This window comes from Rhea pennata, unplaced genomic scaffold, assembly GCF_028389875.1.
Source record: "Rhea pennata isolate bPtePen1 unplaced genomic scaffold, bPtePen1.pri scaffold_26, whole genome shotgun sequence".
Classification (NCBI taxonomy): domain Eukaryota; kingdom Metazoa; phylum Chordata; class Aves; order Rheiformes; family Rheidae; genus Rhea; species Rhea pennata.
In genome coordinates, this window is record NW_026907677.1 from 785169 (window position 1) to 801914 (window position 16746).

At 51.1% G+C, this 16746-nt stretch overlaps 1 non-coding gene across 1 annotated transcript; it reads right to left on the minus strand.

Annotated features, from left to right (window-relative positions):
- Positions 1–538: 538 nt before the first annotated feature.
- TRNAA-UGC (transfer RNA alanine (anticodon UGC)) lies at positions 539–610 on the minus strand. Its single transcript has one exon. It is a non-coding gene; the product is annotated as a tRNA-Ala (tRNA).
- Between the last annotated feature and the right edge of the window lie 16136 nt (positions 611–16746).

Sequence of the window (16746 nt, forward strand, 5' to 3'; positions counted from 1 at the left end):
AGGCACTTTGTACCTTCGTCCAGGTCACTGGCGACTAAGTTGAAGAAGAGTGGCCCCAGTACGGAGCCCTGGAGGGACATCACTGGCCTCCAACTAGACTCTGCACTGCTGATGACAACCCCCTGAGATCTGCCGTTCAGTCACTTCTCATTCCACCTCACTGGCCGCTCATCTAGCCCACACTTCTTGCCTATGAGGATGCTATGGGAGACAGTGTTTAAAAGCTTACTGAAGTCAAGGGAGACAACCTCCACTGCTCTCCCACTCTCTCCCCAGCCACTCGTTCCATCATGGAAGGCTAGGGGTGGATGAACAGTGAGTCCAGAGCTTATGGGTGAGGATGACTAGGCAGGCTAACATGGCAGACACTGCTGTAGGTGTTTACAACAAGCCACCAGCTCAGGAAGAGGAAGTTGATGAGGCTTTTGATGGACGGCAGGAAGCAGCCTCCCAATCAGAGACCCAGGCTCACCCAGGGGACTTCCACCACCCTTATATCTGCTGGGAAGACAACACAGCGAGGCACAAAAGTCCTTGCTGGAGATGCTGGGGACTGAACCCAGGACCTCCTGCATGCAAAGCAGGCGCTCTTCCACTGAGCTACATCCCCTTACACATGGCATATGTCGTTGGGGGCTGATCTTTAGGGTGCCCTCTCCTCCCATGCCATGTCCCTGACAAGCACAGCCCCCTTGTGCCCTGCTGCCCTCAGACCCTCCCCAGAAAACTCCATTCAGATCCTCGTGCCAGGCCGCGGGGGAAGCTGGCCTTGCCTCTGCCCTGGGACTGCTCCTGCACAGGGCCACCCCACAGAGCGCTGCCCCTGCAGCATCTCTGCAGCTAATTGGGTCAGGAGGAGAGTGTCGCTGCAGGCGCTGCTGCCAGGCTCTGGCCCTGCCAGGGGAGGCTCGATGGAGAGGGGCAAGCCCCTTCCCTGAGTCACCTCTGCCAGCGCAGGCAGCACTCCTGTGTGCGTCACCTGTGTCCGCGAGGGCAGCAGCAGGAGGGAGTGGTGTGAGGGAAATGCCCTCCCCAGGGGGATGTGCCCACAGCTCCGATTGCCCCCAGGGTGTGGGGTGGAGGGAGCAGGGGAGCAGGCAGAGCTGGTGCTGGGCAGGGAGCTGCCCAGAGCCCCTCAGCCAGGCTCCAGGCCTCCCCCTGCACCACGCTGTCCACCAGCACCCGGCCATGGGCAAAGGGCAGCATCCCCCTGCCTGGGGCTGGGTACGGGGTTGCGCTCAGGGACATTCCCATTCTTGCAGCACCAGGACAGTACTGACACTGGAGTCCCCAGCACAGCCCCAGGTGGGGGGTTTCTGTGGGCCAACCGGCAGTGCATTTGGCTGTAAACAGAAAGGTTGTTGGTGGAACCCACCCAGGGACAGTGGAACAGGGAACCGAGCCTGGGGTTGCTGATTTGATTCCAAATGGAATTACAGTATAATGTCCTTGCAATACCTCTTGTAATACCTCTGCAGGAAAGCAAAATTGGACCCCCACGGGAACACTGGCGCTCTGTTGGAATGATGCTGTGGAAACCCTCCAAGAGCTAACAAGACTCAAGGACAAGGGAGAGAGGATCTTGGAAAACAGTATTGCAAAGGACAACCGGCTCCAGCCAAATAACCGTGAGGAAACCACAACACTTTGAAGAACGTCAGGAACAGAGAGGACAAAAACAGCAGAATAACCCAGAGGAACTTACAAGTTCATTAGGGCCTATTAACCTAGTAAAGTGCACCCCTCAAAATGAATAATGAGATGGTAATGACATGATAATGATGTTACCACCTTCTTCTCTGCTTCCTATGCTAATTAACACGGATGTTAAAGCACAAGCACAGAGCAAGAATGTGATGTGATAAAACTGTAACCAACAGAAAAACCTGTATAAAGTACTTCCTGAAAAGTGTTTATAGATAAAGAATGAGAAAGGGAGAAGGTGTGCTAGCTTTGTGGATCTACCACCAAGCACCCATCCCTGTGCAGAAATGAACAAGTATTTCGATCCTGCGCGTCTATTGGTTAGTTGCATACTCGGTAAAAGAACCCAATTTGGGACAACACTGATACAGCCCCAAACAAGCCACCATGCCTCTGGGTCAACATGCCCTGTCTGTGCTCCTTTTCCCACGGAACAGTCTGGCTCGCTTCCATCCCCTACCTCCTCAAAATCTGCTGCATTTTCCCATGCAGTAGGTGTGCTCTGACACTTTGTCTCTATGTACGATCTGGTCGACACAGTTTTCAGTTTAAAGCCTGTTTGCATGTGTTCATACATGTCTGTCTGCATGGATACATAGTTATTAGTTACATGGCAGCCTATTCCACCTGGCTCTGTATTCTCTTCCAAACTTCCTTTTCACCAGCACCCGGCAAGCCCAGAGGACAGCACCAGCTATCATTTAGGCTCCACAAGGCCAGGTATGCTGGGAGGCTGCTGGAGACTCCCTGGGAGCTCCATTTACAACAGTCTTACAGATAGTCCAGCACATGCACCAGGTTTTTGGCTTGTGCATTCAGATGAGTGCGGACATATATTATTAAGTTTCATTTCATTTGCCCTTTCCAGGTTTCTTTGCACTTCTGTGCCCTTCAAGCACCCGACTGCTGTGCTTTCCCCAACAAACTGGATACTAGTATCACAAGGACACAACACCTGAATCTCTGAAGAGCTGCTTCTGTAGAACTGAAAACATTTATGGCTGCTGAGTCAAGACACTCACTTGGAGGCAGCCTTCCCCCACCTCCTGCAAACACCGACTTAGTAGACAGATGTGTATCTTTGCCTAGAGGAATAAATCTGGTAATTTCAACGGAGTTTTTTATAGCCTGAGCCCCTCAGCTCCATGTGTCAACAACCCCCAACCTGCCACCATGACAAGAGGAAAAAAAAAAGAAAGAAAGAAAGAAAAAGAGCTCCAGTGCTGTGCTTCAGGAGCTGGGCTAGCTTATCACCACACACATTTCCTCTCCCTGAGCCCTGAATCTTGGTGCTGCACTCCAGAGGCAGACTCTAGCACCTTCACTGCCTTTTGCCATCCTGATCCTGGCACACCAGAAGGAAATGAAGCCCTTGAGGTGGAAGGCTCAGAGAATTGGTGTAATTCTATGAATTCTTTGCAGTAATGGGGAAGCTAATGTCCTGCATGGAAGACAAAAGTTTCTTTTCCCTTCTTATTCTCCATTTCCTGCATTTTTCCCATAGTGAGACAGAAGAAAATCTTGCTCTTCCAGCAGGGTTCCCTACTTCTACATGCCTGCTTTCTGCACCTTTTCAACACCCTCTGTCTTCCCTGTCTATATCCTCACACACACCCCAGTTCCTCTCCTTTCCTCCAGCAGCATGCTAAGACTGAGAAAGACTAAGTGGGGATGGAAAAAATAAAATAAAATAACAAGATGCAAGCATGAACAGCAGCGGGATGGCAAAGCAGGTGGTATATGAAAATGTTTGCAAACCATGTCAGACACCCAGAACAACTTGTGTCCTTCCAAATCTGCAAAGTGAAAATGATCTACCAAGTGAAGCAATTCTGAACGCTTGTGGAATTTGGTACCTCTGGTTCTGCATGTTGCCAGGGACACCTGGCTGCAAGAAGCACTTGGGAGAGGGCCAAGCGTTGCAAGAGGCAGCCTCAGCTGGACCTGAGCCCTGGCAGGAGCAGAAGGAGGTAAGGTAGGTGTCTTGGTGATGCTGTGCTTCTTCTGCTAGCCAGGCTGGCTGGGCAGAGGCTTTGTCGGTGTGGGGCAAGAGATGGGCAGTGGCAGCTGCCTTGGGCACCTCCAGGCATGTGCCTGCAGGCTGCCAGGCCGAGCATGCAGCCAGCCTGCTGGCAGGCAGAAACCTCCTGCTCTTTGCCAGTGCTTCTCACCTGCTTCTCGGCAGCTCCATGCAGTCAGGCAGAGGATTTCAAGGCCACCGTCATAGCTCAGCTCTGCACCTTTGCAAGGGCATGTGCAGAAGCTCATGAGCCCTATGCATTGGGCAGCCAAGGCAGCCTGTGCCTCTGGTGGGAGCAAGCTGGGGTCCTTGCTGCTGGGGTGGGTGGAAGGGAAAGGAGCCACAAGCCTGCACAAGAGCCCGAGACTCCAAAGCTGATGGAGAGAGCAGCAGGCTTGCAAGGGAGCTCAGAAAGTGCCTTCCCCAACTCCCTGCCCACCCACAGCACCAGCAGCAACAGGGTCTGTTCTCCACCGCCCCAGGCACCTGCCAAGACGCAGATGCCCCGCGACACTGCCCCACTGCCAGGAGGCATCTCTGGAGCAGAACTGAATGCACAGGGCTGCGATGGGGCTGTGGGTTAACACTCTCCTGAGGACACGTCACCTTCAGACCTTCGACTGCCTCTGGGGAGGTGTCCTGAGGGGCTCAAGTGCCCTCCAGCAGGGCACAGCTCTCCCACAGCTGATTTGCTGCAATACCCGAGAGCCTGGCTCTGGCCACAGTCATCAGGAGGCTCTGCACATCCTGCTCCTCCTGGTGCCCACAGCCGGGCTGGGCTCAGAGTGCAGCTGGGGACCTGCCCGGGGGAAAGCGGGGCTGTCGGCAGGGGCACCGGGACGCTGGCTACCTCCTGCCTCCAGCCTGGAGCCCCCACAAGCCCTGCTGCACCCGCGGCGTCTCCTCACAGCTGGGACGGTGCTAAGAAATGGTGACTGCAGCCGGCACCGAGCTGTGGAGCTGCCAGGAGAAGGGGTGCAAGAGCCGGGGGCTCCCAGGAGCTGGAGGTGGCCCAGGCTGGGCTGGGCCTTCCCCAGCCACTGCTGCCAAACAGCCGGGCCGTGGCGGCTCCGGCTGCCCCGCGCGCACGGCCGCTCGCTCTGTCCAGCCCGCGGCCCTTGGCCCCGGTGCGGCAGCTCCCGGCGCTGCGGCTAAAGGCTCCGGGAGGCCCCGGGCCGGGAGACGCTGCCCCGCGGCAGCAGCTGCCTCTCGCCCCCTCCCCGCCCGCAGGGCCCGGGCAGCCCCGCCCCCGCCCCGCCCCTCACCGCCCTCCTCTGGGCCACTGCGCATGCTCCGCCCTGCCCGGCCCCGCCCCTCCCTCTTTGCCGCGCCCCTCCTCTCCCCTCCCCTCGGGGCCCCTCCCCTCGGATCCCCTGCCCGCCCCTCCCCACCCAGCCCCTGCACAGCGCATGCGCACTGCCGCCTCCCTCCTGCCCCTCCCTGGTGTCCCGCCCCGGGAGGCCACGTCCAATGGGAGCCAATGGGGGAGCGTGGGGTGGGAGGGGCCTTGGTGTGAGAGGCGTCACTTCCGGGTGTGGGGGCGGGGCCTGTGTGCCCATGGCTGCTGGTGCTGGTGTGTGGGGAAATGCTGCTGCCCCAGGGCCCTGGGAGAGTCTGCGGGAGGGGAGGGGATGGGAGGGGAGAGAGAGAAACCTCTGCACTGTGCTGGGGGCAGCTGCTGCCTGTGAGCATCCCGGGGACACAGGGGGGGTTTTCAGCACATGCTGCGGCCTGGCAGGTGCTGAGAAGCCCTGAGGTATGAGAGCTGCAGCACTAGTGACCCCCCAGGAATCAAGGGAGGAGGGAGAGGAACAGGGCAGCTGCTTCCTGTGCTGCTTCTGCCCCGGGATGTTCTTCCCTGATGGAAAGCTGAAACACCCTGGGTGTGGGTGGGGAAGCTGATGGGGAAAGTAGATAGGCAGGAGCTGCTCTGTAGAGTGCTGGGGCAGTGCAGCAGGTTTTGTGATTAATGTGTGAAATTTTGATTTATTTTCAGCTTTAGATTACCAACCTTAGCAGTCTGTCCTCTGTAGTAATGAGGAAGGAAGAGGGCTGTTAAAAGAGCAGGGCCTGAGCCCTAAGGTATGTATATGTAGAGCTCCAGTGCTTTTTGGTAGCTTCCTCTCTTCTTACAGTTGCTTGGGAGGAAAGTAAAAGGATGGCCACAAACAGGCACTGTCCTTGCTTTTAAAGCTGGAGTAGAAGGTGTGCATTGCTGTGAGAGACAGAGGTATCTAAGCAGAGATACCTTTTTTTCTTGCTTCAGCGTTGCAGCCATCCGTGTTCCCTGGCTGTGGCTGCTTCAGAAAATCCAAGCTATCTCCATTCATTCCTGAATCTGAAGAGAAAATGGCTCTTCCTGTATGGTCAGTCTACTTCTGGCCCCCAGAGTGTTTGATAAGGACAGGACAAGGGTCTCCTTGATGGAGGGTGCTCTCCTGAAACTGGAGAAAGAGGTGCTTCTGTTCAAGAGCAGGTATTACTACTGCAGCCAGGTATTTAAACTGTTGTCATCCCTGAATGTCACCTTGAGAAAGTTGTAGTGTTCTTTCTGTCTGCTGGCAGGCAGATGCTGGCCAGCTGTGACTGAAGAGAGCTTGGCAGAAACCTGTGTCTTGTCAAAGGTTGGCCTTGGAGGACACACACATGTTCTGCCTGCTTGAGTTTTACTTTTGAAATAAATCCTGCTGAATGAGAGTGTATTCTTATAAGCATAGATATATGTTTACCACCTAGCCCCCAATGATTTCTGTTTGGCTTGAGTAGCCTGTTGACAGCAGATATATGGAAGCTGCAGCTAAGGATCTCAGTTCTGTTGTAGGAAGTTTCTGTGCACCTGACACAAAAGGGAGATGGTCCTGTAGTGATGGTACCAGCAGGGTTTGGGAGCAAAAGTGTTGAAGAGAAGTGCTTTTGTTGAAGAAGATTTGAAGAATCCATACAGTGTTGCCTAGTCTTCTGGCAAGCAAGCAGAAGAAACCTTGGCAACAGCTTTCAGGCTCTGTTCCTGAAGCAGAGCTACTTGCAAGCCTCCATCTTTGTATCTGCTGACCAAATGCTTCAGCTGAGCATTGCCTTCCTCACTGCCAGGTGAGAAATGTGCAGCTGAGACTTACTGAAAGACCTGGCTCCTGAGGCCTCCTTTGGCAGGATGTTAAGTGGGTGCCTGTGAGTTGCTTCTCTTTTTCTGGAGATTACAGAAGGTAGAGATTTGCATGTTTCCTCCCGACCTGAGCTGGCTTAGTAATGTTTAGGGTGTTGCTTTCCTTGAGGAAGGAGGCAAGCTTTACATCTAGGCTGGGGTGGTCTGTTGTTAGTAACAGCAGAAACCTTGGGTGCTCGATGGGGCCTCTACTGGGTGGCCTGTGATGGAGAGGCTGAATTTGCTGTGAAGGGAGAAGTAGCTGTGTGTGAGCGGTATGTTGCCTGGGGGAGGTGTGAGGTGTTGCTGACATGCTGCAGTGGTGGCAGTAGCTGCTGCTGGAGAGATCTTCCCGTGTTTGGAGATGATGCATGAGGTGCGTGGAGGGAGGAACTTAGGGACTGGAAATATAATGTTGGGAGTGCAGGGCACTGGGTTTCTGAGAGGCTTTGCTGATGCTGCCAAACCCTGTTTTGCCTGTTTTCTCCTCAGCGTGCAAGCATGTATGCATGACCCTGGCCAGACTCAGGGGAAGAAGTAAAGCTCAGGAGTTGCACATTTTTCAGTTAGATGATATGCCTTAGTGTTCTTAGGTGGCATGTGCCTTGGAAATCTCTGGTTCTACTGCTAAACCAGTGTTATTGCAGCTGTGTGGACTTTCATCCATTCTTGTCTCTTTGTGACTGCGTGTGTGGCCAGGGGGCTGTGGAGGTGTCGTGGGGGCTAGCCCTAGGCATGATACTGTCTGTGCTGAGTGAGGACCCGCTATTTCTAGTGCCAGCAGGATGGATCCAAAATCAGTCGAGTGACCTGGACTGCACTGTTTTCTGGTTGTGTGCCTCTCCTCATGAGCAGCAGCAAGAGCATTTCACCTGAAAGTGTTCAAATCCCGTGGTCAGAAGTCTAAATCAGCCAGAGCATTTGTGGTCCTATAGCTTCTGTTGGAAGCTATGGAATAGCACAAGCTCTGTCTGAAAAAAGGGAGGGGAAAGAAAAACATGGGAGAGAAAAATCCCTTCTGGCTCTTTATTGGCAGAAGTGGCTTTGTCAGGATTTTGTGAAAGGGAGGATGCATGTTAAAAGTGCATGAGAGAGGCTTGACAGTGCTAGTGAAATTTCTAGGTGTAGACTGACTCATGTTGTCATAGTGGTGACCTCTGCAGCGTCTGGCTGTTTGCAGTGCTGGTGGATGATAAATTCCTTGTGCCCCCTTAGGAGCCCTTTACTGCAATCAGTGTAGAGTTTAGAGAAGACTCTTCGATAATCCCTTTGTGACTGTTTGGTGGGTGGGTGTATTTTGTTGTTGTTTCTTTGATGATGGCAGAGCTTCTTTGTGAAAATAAGGGTATTTGTAGGAGCTCCTTAGGTGTTAAAAAAAAAAATCAAAGAAGCCAAGAAGCAGGTAATCCTCTCCCTGCAGCCTAGCCCAAAGTAATAATTTTCTAGTTGCTTGATTTGCTAGTTTGCTGGTTCATTACACCAAATCACAGAATGAATAAGGTTGGAAGGGACCTCTGGAGATCATGTAGGCCAACCTCCCTGCTCCAGCAGGGTCACCTAGAGAAAGTCAGACAGGGTTGCATCCAGGTGGGCTTTGAATCTCTCCAGAGAAGGAGACTCCACAACCTCCCTGGGCAACCTGTTCCAGTGCTCTGTCACTCTCACAGGAAAGAAATTCCTCCTCATATTCAGGCGGAAATTCCTGTGGTTCAGTTTATACCTGCTGCATGGCACTACTGAGAAGAGTTTGGCCCCGTCCCTTTGACACCCTTTGACACAAGTATCCTTCAGATACTTGCACACATTGATAAGATCCCCCCTCAGTCTTCTCCTCCCCAGGCTAAACAGGCCCAGCTCTCACAGCCGTTCCTCAGAGGGCAGATGCTCCAGTCCTCTGATCATCTTTGTAGCCCTCCGCTGGACTCTCTCCAGTAGCTCCATGTTTCTCTTTTATTGGGAGCCCAGAACTGGATGCAGTACTCGAGATGAGTACGGACACTGAGATAGCTCATTTCTGTCTTTCTCTGCTTCTCTCAGGCATTACAGACCAGCAGCAAATGTGTGTGACCAGGACAAACCAGTGAAACAAGATAGTGCGGAGGTAACCTTGTGTTTATCAGTTCATTTTTAGGGAATGATGATTGTGTATACTCAGCCATCATTGTCTGCACTCTTCCTTGTATGTTGTAGAGTGAAGAAATGCTCTGCTGCCAGTAGTTTTTCCCTAGGGGAAGGGGGAGCATTCTTCAGCAAGCGCCACTTTCCCAGAGGTGGCCTGTTGCTGCTTGTTTTGTTTCTGTGCCGTTCTGAGCACTCTGTACTCTGCTGTTTCAATTCTTTCCCTCTTACCTGTTGGGTTATCCTTCAAAGCCCGCAGTGCACGGGCTCAGTTGACTGACTGTACAAGCCTGCAACACGTGTTTTGTCTTCTCTGACTTTTGTTGTGAGGTACATGTCTAGGACTTTGATCTCTGATGAGGATGACATCCAAACTAGAAACTTACCCATGGAAGTGAGAAACAGGGATCTCAATCTCGGCTTAATACCAACATAGGGAGGCTTTGCTGAGCTTTCTTAACGTTCTTAAGGTCAAAACCATTCAACGTTGGGGCTCTCTGGCCGCTGTTTAACTGTGGAAACAGTAGTAGCTGGGGCCCCAGTTTGAAAGTGGCCCTCCCTGAAAAAGGACCTTGGAAACTTGGAAAGAGAGGAGTGTGCTGGCTGGTTGGTTGTGTGCACAAAATATCCTTCTAGCACTGTTATGCAGGCGGAAGGCTTTTTGCATTGTCTGCTAGTCAAACAGCTTGCTAGCACTTGCCGTGCAAAGGGTTAGCACATCAAGGGTTCACCAAAGCCTGCAGAGTCATGCTGCAGCCTGAGGAAAAGGGGATTTCTTTTTGCATTTTGTGAGCCCAGCTGCAAGCAAGAAGGAGATGCTATTGCAGATCGGAGCATTTTATCCCAACAGGCCCATGCGTTGTGTGCCTGCCTTAAGCACACTTGGATGCCCTCAGCCATATTGCAGCCGGTCAAATGCCCACCATGGTGTTCCGCTTGCCTGACTCCAGTGTTGTCGTCTGTTCCCCCTTGTGTTGTCAGCTCAGCTCTCTATAAAACTCACCAGCCTGCAGTTCTTCCAGGCTCGTGTCTTTGGTGCCTTGGTGTGGGGAATGCCTGCTGTGGTTGGCTGAAGCCTCAGTGTTGGGAGGGCTGCAGCATCATGTGGCACAAGAGGCCTTTGCTGTTCCTGTGTTCATTCCTGAGCTGCTTTCTTGTGTTTGCTAGTCCTCGTGTTTTCTGTCCACTTCCTCTCTTTCCCCTGTTACTGCGGAAGGAAGTACAATTGAAAGCAACCATACCCTTCCAGGTTAGGAGAGTGAGGCAAAGAACCAGGCTGCTGTTGCTACCTGAGCAGCAGGCTGAGGAAGCCCATGGTCTTTTGCTCTGAAACACTCTGACAGTTTCCAGCCTTTAACCTGACAGGCTTTTTAGTGGGCCTTGTTTCAGCTGACTGCTGCACCCAGGTTCGTGTGCTCAGTACCCTCCCTTGTAAATCCTTTCTACTATAACTCTTTTTTTTCCTCCTCAGGCCATGGTGAGAGGGTTCAGTGCTGCACTGGAGGAAGGCAGGCCAGAGGAGATCATGAGCAGTGCTTTGAACCTCACTGCCACCCCTGAGGATGTCCACACGCCAAGGAGCCTTTGCTAATTGAAGGATGAGGTGACACTTGCTGCAGTGCAGTGGTATTCTCATACGCGTTGTTGCTGTACGTGAGTTTTCTTTTCAAATTCTTTGTTGACTTTTTCACTGCATTAGCAGGAGGGAAGAAGGAACCTAAGTGTAGTGTGTAATTGCAAATTCTCAAACGCTTGTTTCTAATTATCTGTCAGATGGGAACATTTGCTGCTTCTCTCCCTTGCTCTCTCTTTTCTTTTTTTTTACCCCTCCCCATGAGCTTTTAGGAACCTCTCTAAGGTCAAACTCCAGACCAGCACATGACATGAAGAGTAATGACATGTGTGAGTAATGGATTTTGCTGTGAGAAATACTAGTGCTAGTTTCATGGCAATGGCTTCTTCCAAAGAGTGTCACAGCCTGAGAGAACTTTTATTTTTCCTGTCTTGTTGTAACTTACAAGTTGATAAGTATGACCATACTGGAAGTATCCTCTAATCAGGGAGGACCCACCTCCTTCCTCAGAGCATGTGAAATAACAGTGAGAAGTTGGTATATGCACCTTGTGCTGCATTCTCTGCATTGCTTTGTTGTGGGGTTTTGGAATGGGCACTGTTTAGGAACAGCTATTCAGGGACTTGGGTTTTCAGTCAGGAACTTATCCAAATGATGGCTGGGGTTGAAAGAGGCAAGAAGATTGCCTGATGCCTTCCATCGCAGAGGCACAAGCGGCTTTTAGTCTGCTCTGATTTGCTCCTCAGGTGCTAAGTTGTCTCATTCCTCCTGCACAAAAGAAGGATGTGTGCTTGGGCAGTGAGGTGAGCCTGCAGGCTAAGAGGGCACTGCTTCGCTTCCCGTGCCTGTCCTTGTGCCTCAGGTTTGGGTTCCTATTGGCCTGTTTTTCCTTGACACCTCATGCCCTCCCAAAGAATCTCCTGGGTCCTGTAGTTTAGTCACCTGTTCCAGGCAAATGTATGCCAGCATTGATTTTATAAATGCACTTAAGTTCCCTTGTGAAATATTTCCTTGACTGAATTCTAGAATTTCCTTTTCAAGGATCTGAGGCCTTCTCAAGTCCAAAGGGCATTTCCTGATGGCAACTTGATGGGTATTTGTCCTTGTGGCAGCCTTGCTTGTGAGGGTAACTGGTTCTGTGTCCCTAGAGCGACTTTGATAGTAACAGTCCTGTTTCCTCTGTCTTAGTTTGGCTATGTCCAATTAAATTCCCCTAGTGCCCTTTGGAATGATTGGTACTTCCTTTCTGGAGCATCTTCATAGCCTGCCTTTGTTGCTTTTTGTTGGAATCTCACTTCCCTTTTTTTTTTAAATCGGACTACAGAATTACCCACAGAACTTCCTATGGTGCCCCTCAAGTGCCAGTAGGAGCCAGTAGGAATCCTTCCATACCTGCTGGGAAAATACTCCTTTCTTCATGGTTTTAATTGTGGGTCATTAATGTGTAATTGGCTGAGGCACTCAGTTGTGTATGCAGGTAAGAATTTGCGGCAACTTCCACGTTTCCTGAACTCGGCTTTAGAGCAGAAATTCTTGTGGTTACTCCTGCATGCCAGAATGATATTGCTGTTCTCCCCTCCTGGGTGCTCCGTGCAGGTCCTGCTGCCCTGTTGTTCGAGGCCACATCTGGAGTAGTGTGTACAGTTGTGGGCTGCCTGGTCCAAGAGAGACAGAGAGCTACTGGAGCAAGTGTAGCCAAAGCCTTCTAAGATGCTGAAGGGTCTGGAGCATGTCTCATGTAGGGTAAGGCTGAGCAGGCTGGCACTCTTCAGCGTGGAGAAGAGGAGGCTGGTGGGGGATCTTCTTAATGTGTGTAAGGATCTGAAGGGAGGTTGTAGAGAGGGTGGGACCAGGCTCTTTTCAGTGGTGCCCAGCGATAGGCCAAGAGGCAACGGGCACAAAATAAAATACAGGACGTTCCACCTGAACGAAAGGGAAACCCTCTTTGCTGTGAGGGTGACTGAGCAGTGGAACAGGTTTCCCCGAGAGGTTGTGGAGTCTCCTTCCTTGGGGATACTCAGAGCCATCTGGACGGGTTCCTGGGCAACATGTGCTAAGTGCCCCTGCTTGAGCCGGGGTTGGACTAGCTGATCTCAGAGGTCCCTTTGAAGCTCTGCCATTGTGTTATTGTGTGAACTCTAAGATAAAAAAGCAAAGAGAGATTCATATACTTGAGTAATATCTGTCAATGTCTTGCTTTTTCTCCATTTTTCCCAAATGTCCTTTTTCCTTTTTTTTCCACCCTCCCTCGCGGTGCTTCCTGTCCTCCCCCACACTGCTTTTTTCCCTTGCTCATTCCCCGCCCCCTTTTTTTTTAATCTCATGTTACATGTGTATTTTCTTTTTTCTCACGTCTTGTGGGGTTTTTTTTGTTTTTGCTTTTCTTACATTTTTCTTCTTTATTTGATATTTTATTGATGTTTTCTCTATGTTCCCCCCCCCCTTATTTCCTTGCTTTAACCCCATTTGTCCCATTTCCCCCCCTTTTTGGGGAGGGGGGGGAATTCCTCTTTTCTATGGATTTCCCCTCTTTTATTTATTTCTATTTTCTGCTTTACTCTTCTTCTCTTCCCCCCTCCGGTGTTTCTCCCTGCTCATTTTCTACCTTTGTTCTCTGTTCTTCGAGTCTTCTGTTCTGTTCTTTTCTCTCTCTCTCTCTTTTTTTTTTTTTTTCTCAGTTTTCTTCTCAGGGTTTTTTTTCGGAGCTTTTTGGGAGAGTGCTGGGGTTATTTTTTTCATTTTTAGGGTTTTGGGGGGGGGTGTCCTTTTAAATTTTCTTTTTCCCTTGATGTTTTCCTGATTTACACCACCCCCCGCCCCCATTTTCTCTTCATTTCCCTGTTTTTCTCGGTCTCTTTGTTTCTTCCCTTTCTTACTGTTTGTCCCCATTGCTCCCATTTGTCCTATGTTTGCCTGTTTCTTTTGATTCTCTGGTTTTCTCATTTTTCCTGTTTTACCATTTTCCCCTTTTGTCCCATTTCTTTTCCAGCTCTGCATGTTTTTTTCCCATTCTTCTGTCATTATTTACGTTTCCCCTCTGGGTTTTTTGGCCCTCCTGGATGTTTTGGCCCCGAGTCTGTTGCCCTTAGATTTTTGCCCTCCTATTTTTCCCTTTCCCCTTTTGGTAGTGGGTCAGCATTAGTCAACGTTTCGTGATGAAGTCTGGAGGAACGGCAAGAATGCCTTCGTGCTGGGGCTCCAAGACCTCCATGTTTGAGGTGCCCTTACTTGAACTGAAGGGCTTGGTCGAACTCTTTGATGAGGCCTATAGTAACAATTCTATCCTAAATCCATTTTTGTCTCATCTTCTTGGGAAAGGGGACGTGGAAAGCTAACAGCCTGGCTACTGGACTATTCCATCAGCGAGTGAGATGACATCTCTCATCTGGAGGAAATGGAGGGCTGTTCCCAGGGCCAGCACTGACCCCTGACCTGGGGGCTTAGCCCTCGACTACGGGAGCCTTCTGTCAGAAGAGGGACCTGCCTTGATGCCTGAAATGGTTGACAAGCTGGAATATCAGTAGTTACTTCAGGATAAATTTTCCAATATTCTCTAAGTCATGGCATTTGGGGATAAACACATCTAGCTGAGTTCTGGATTTCCATCTTCCAGGAAACCCCATCAGCTGGAGAGTAAACTGTTTCCAGGTTTAACCCCCTTCCTTTAATGACAGCTCTCAGAAGTTGAGGAGGTGAAGGCTGTACTCCTGCTGAACCCTGCCGATGGAAATTGGTGGAGTTGTCTTCTCAGAGTTACTGAGACACAAGATGGAATGTGGCTGCCAACTGGAAAAAAATTTGGCCCGTATGAAGAAAGAGCTGTCCTTTGAGAGGAGGTGTTGAAATGCTACATCACTTTCTATGATGAACACTCTAACAAGGACATATTGCAATGGCACCCTGTAAGAAGGTATACTTTTAGTGAACGGATCTTGTATTCCTTTTACCTGCCAAACCTGGCATGCACCAGACTCGGGCTATAAATAAATCACTGGATTTATCCTCCTAGGCAAAGCCATACATCTGTCTACTAAGTCGGTGTGTGCAGGAGGTGGGGGACGGCTACCTCCAGGTGAGTGTCTTGACTCAGTCACCATAAATGTTTTCAGTTCTACAGAAGCAGCTCTTCAGAGATTCAGGTAGGGTGTCCTTGCAATACTAGTATCCAGTTCCTGGGGAAAGCACAGCATTTGGGTGCTTGAAGGGCACAGAAGTGAAAGGGAACCTGGAAAGGGCAAATGAAATGAAACTTAATAATATATGTCCGCACCCATCTGAATGCACAAGCCAAAAACCTGGTGCATGTGCTGGACTATCTGTAAGACTGTTGTAAATGGAGCTCCCAGGGAGTCTCCAGCAGCCTCCCAGCATACCTGGCCATGTGGAACCTAAGTGATAGCTGGTGCTGTCCTCTGGGCTTGCCGGGTGCTGGTGAAAAGGAAGTTTGGAAGAGAATACAGACCCAGGTGGAATAGGCTGCCATGTAACTAATAACTATGTATCCATGCAGACAGACATGTATGAACACATGCAAACAGGCTTTAAACTGAAAACTGTGTCGACCAGATCGTACATAGAGACAAAGTGTCAGAGCACACCTACTGCATGGGAAAATGCAGCAGATTTTGAGGAGATGGGTGATGCAAGCGAGCCAGACTGTTCCATGGGAAAAGGAGCATGGACCCAGAGGCATGGTGGCTTGTTTGGGGCCCTACCAGTGTTTGGGTCCCCAAACTGGGTTCTTTTACCAGATGTGCAAGCAACCAACAGACACACAGGATCGAGATACTTGTTTATTTCATTTCTGCACAGAGATCGGTGCTAGGTGGTAGATCCACAAAGCTAGCACACCTTCTCCCTTTCTCATTCTTTATCTATAAACACTTTTCAGGAAGTACTTTATACAGATTTTTCTGCTGGTTACAGTTTTATCACATCACGTACTTGTTCTGTGCTTGTGCTTGAACATCCATGCTAATTAGCATAGGAAGTGGAGAAGAAGGTGGTAACATCATTTTCATGTCATTACCATCTCATTATTCATTTTGGGGAGCACACTTTTTAATAGGTTAATAAGCCCTAATGAACTTTTCGGTTACTCTGGGTTATTCTGCTCTTCTTGTCCTCTCTGTTCCTCACGTTCTTCAAAGTGTTGTGGTTTCCTCATGGTTATTTGCCTGGAGCCGGTTGTCCTTTGCAATACCGTTTTCCAAGATCCTCTCTCCCTTGCCTTGAGTCTTGTTAGCTCTTGGAGGGTTTCCACAGCATCATTCCAACAGAATGCCAGTGTTCCCGTGGGGGTCCAGTTTTGCTTTCCTGACAGACGGTGAAGGGGTATTACAAGGGGAAGGCCATTATACTGTAATTCCATTTGGAATCAAATCAGCAACCCCAGGCTCCATTCCCTGTTCCACTGTCCCTGGGTGGGTTCCACCAACAACCTTTCAGTTAACATCCGAACGCTCTGCGTGTTGTGCCACAGAGACCTCCCCACCTGGGGCTGTGGTGGGGGCTCCACTGTCAGCACAGTCTCAGTGCTGCAAGAATGGGAACGTCCCTGAGCGCAACCCCGTACCCAGCCCCAGGCAGGGGAACGCTGCCCTTTGCCCATGGCCGGGTGCTGGTGGGCAGCGTGGTGCAGGGGGAGGCCTGGAGCCTGGCTGAGGGGCTCTGGGCAGCTCCCTGCCCAGCACCAGCTCTGCCTGCTCCCATGCTCCCTCCACCCCACACCCTGGGGGCAATCGGAGCTGTGGGCACATCCCCCTGGGGAGGGCATTTCCCTCACACCCCTCCCTCCTGCTGCTGCCCTCGTGGACACAGGTGACGCACACAGGAGTGCTGCCTGCGCTGGCAGAGGTGACTCAGGGAAGGGGCTTGCCCCTCTCCATCGAGCCTCCCCTGGCAGGGCCAGAGCCTGGCAGCAGCGCCTGCAGTGACACTCTCCCCCTGACCCAATTAGCTGCAGAGATGCTGAAGGGGCAGCGCTCTGTGGGGTGGCCCTGTGCAGGAGCAGTCCCAGGGCAGAGGCAAGGCCAGCTTCCCCCACGGCCAGGCAGGAGGGTCTGAATGGAGTTTTCTGGGGAGGGTCTGAGGGCAGCAGGGCACAAGGGGGCTGTGCTTGTCAGGGACATGGCATGGGAGGAGAGGGCACCCCAGAGCACACCCCCCATCTACGTATGCCATGTGTAA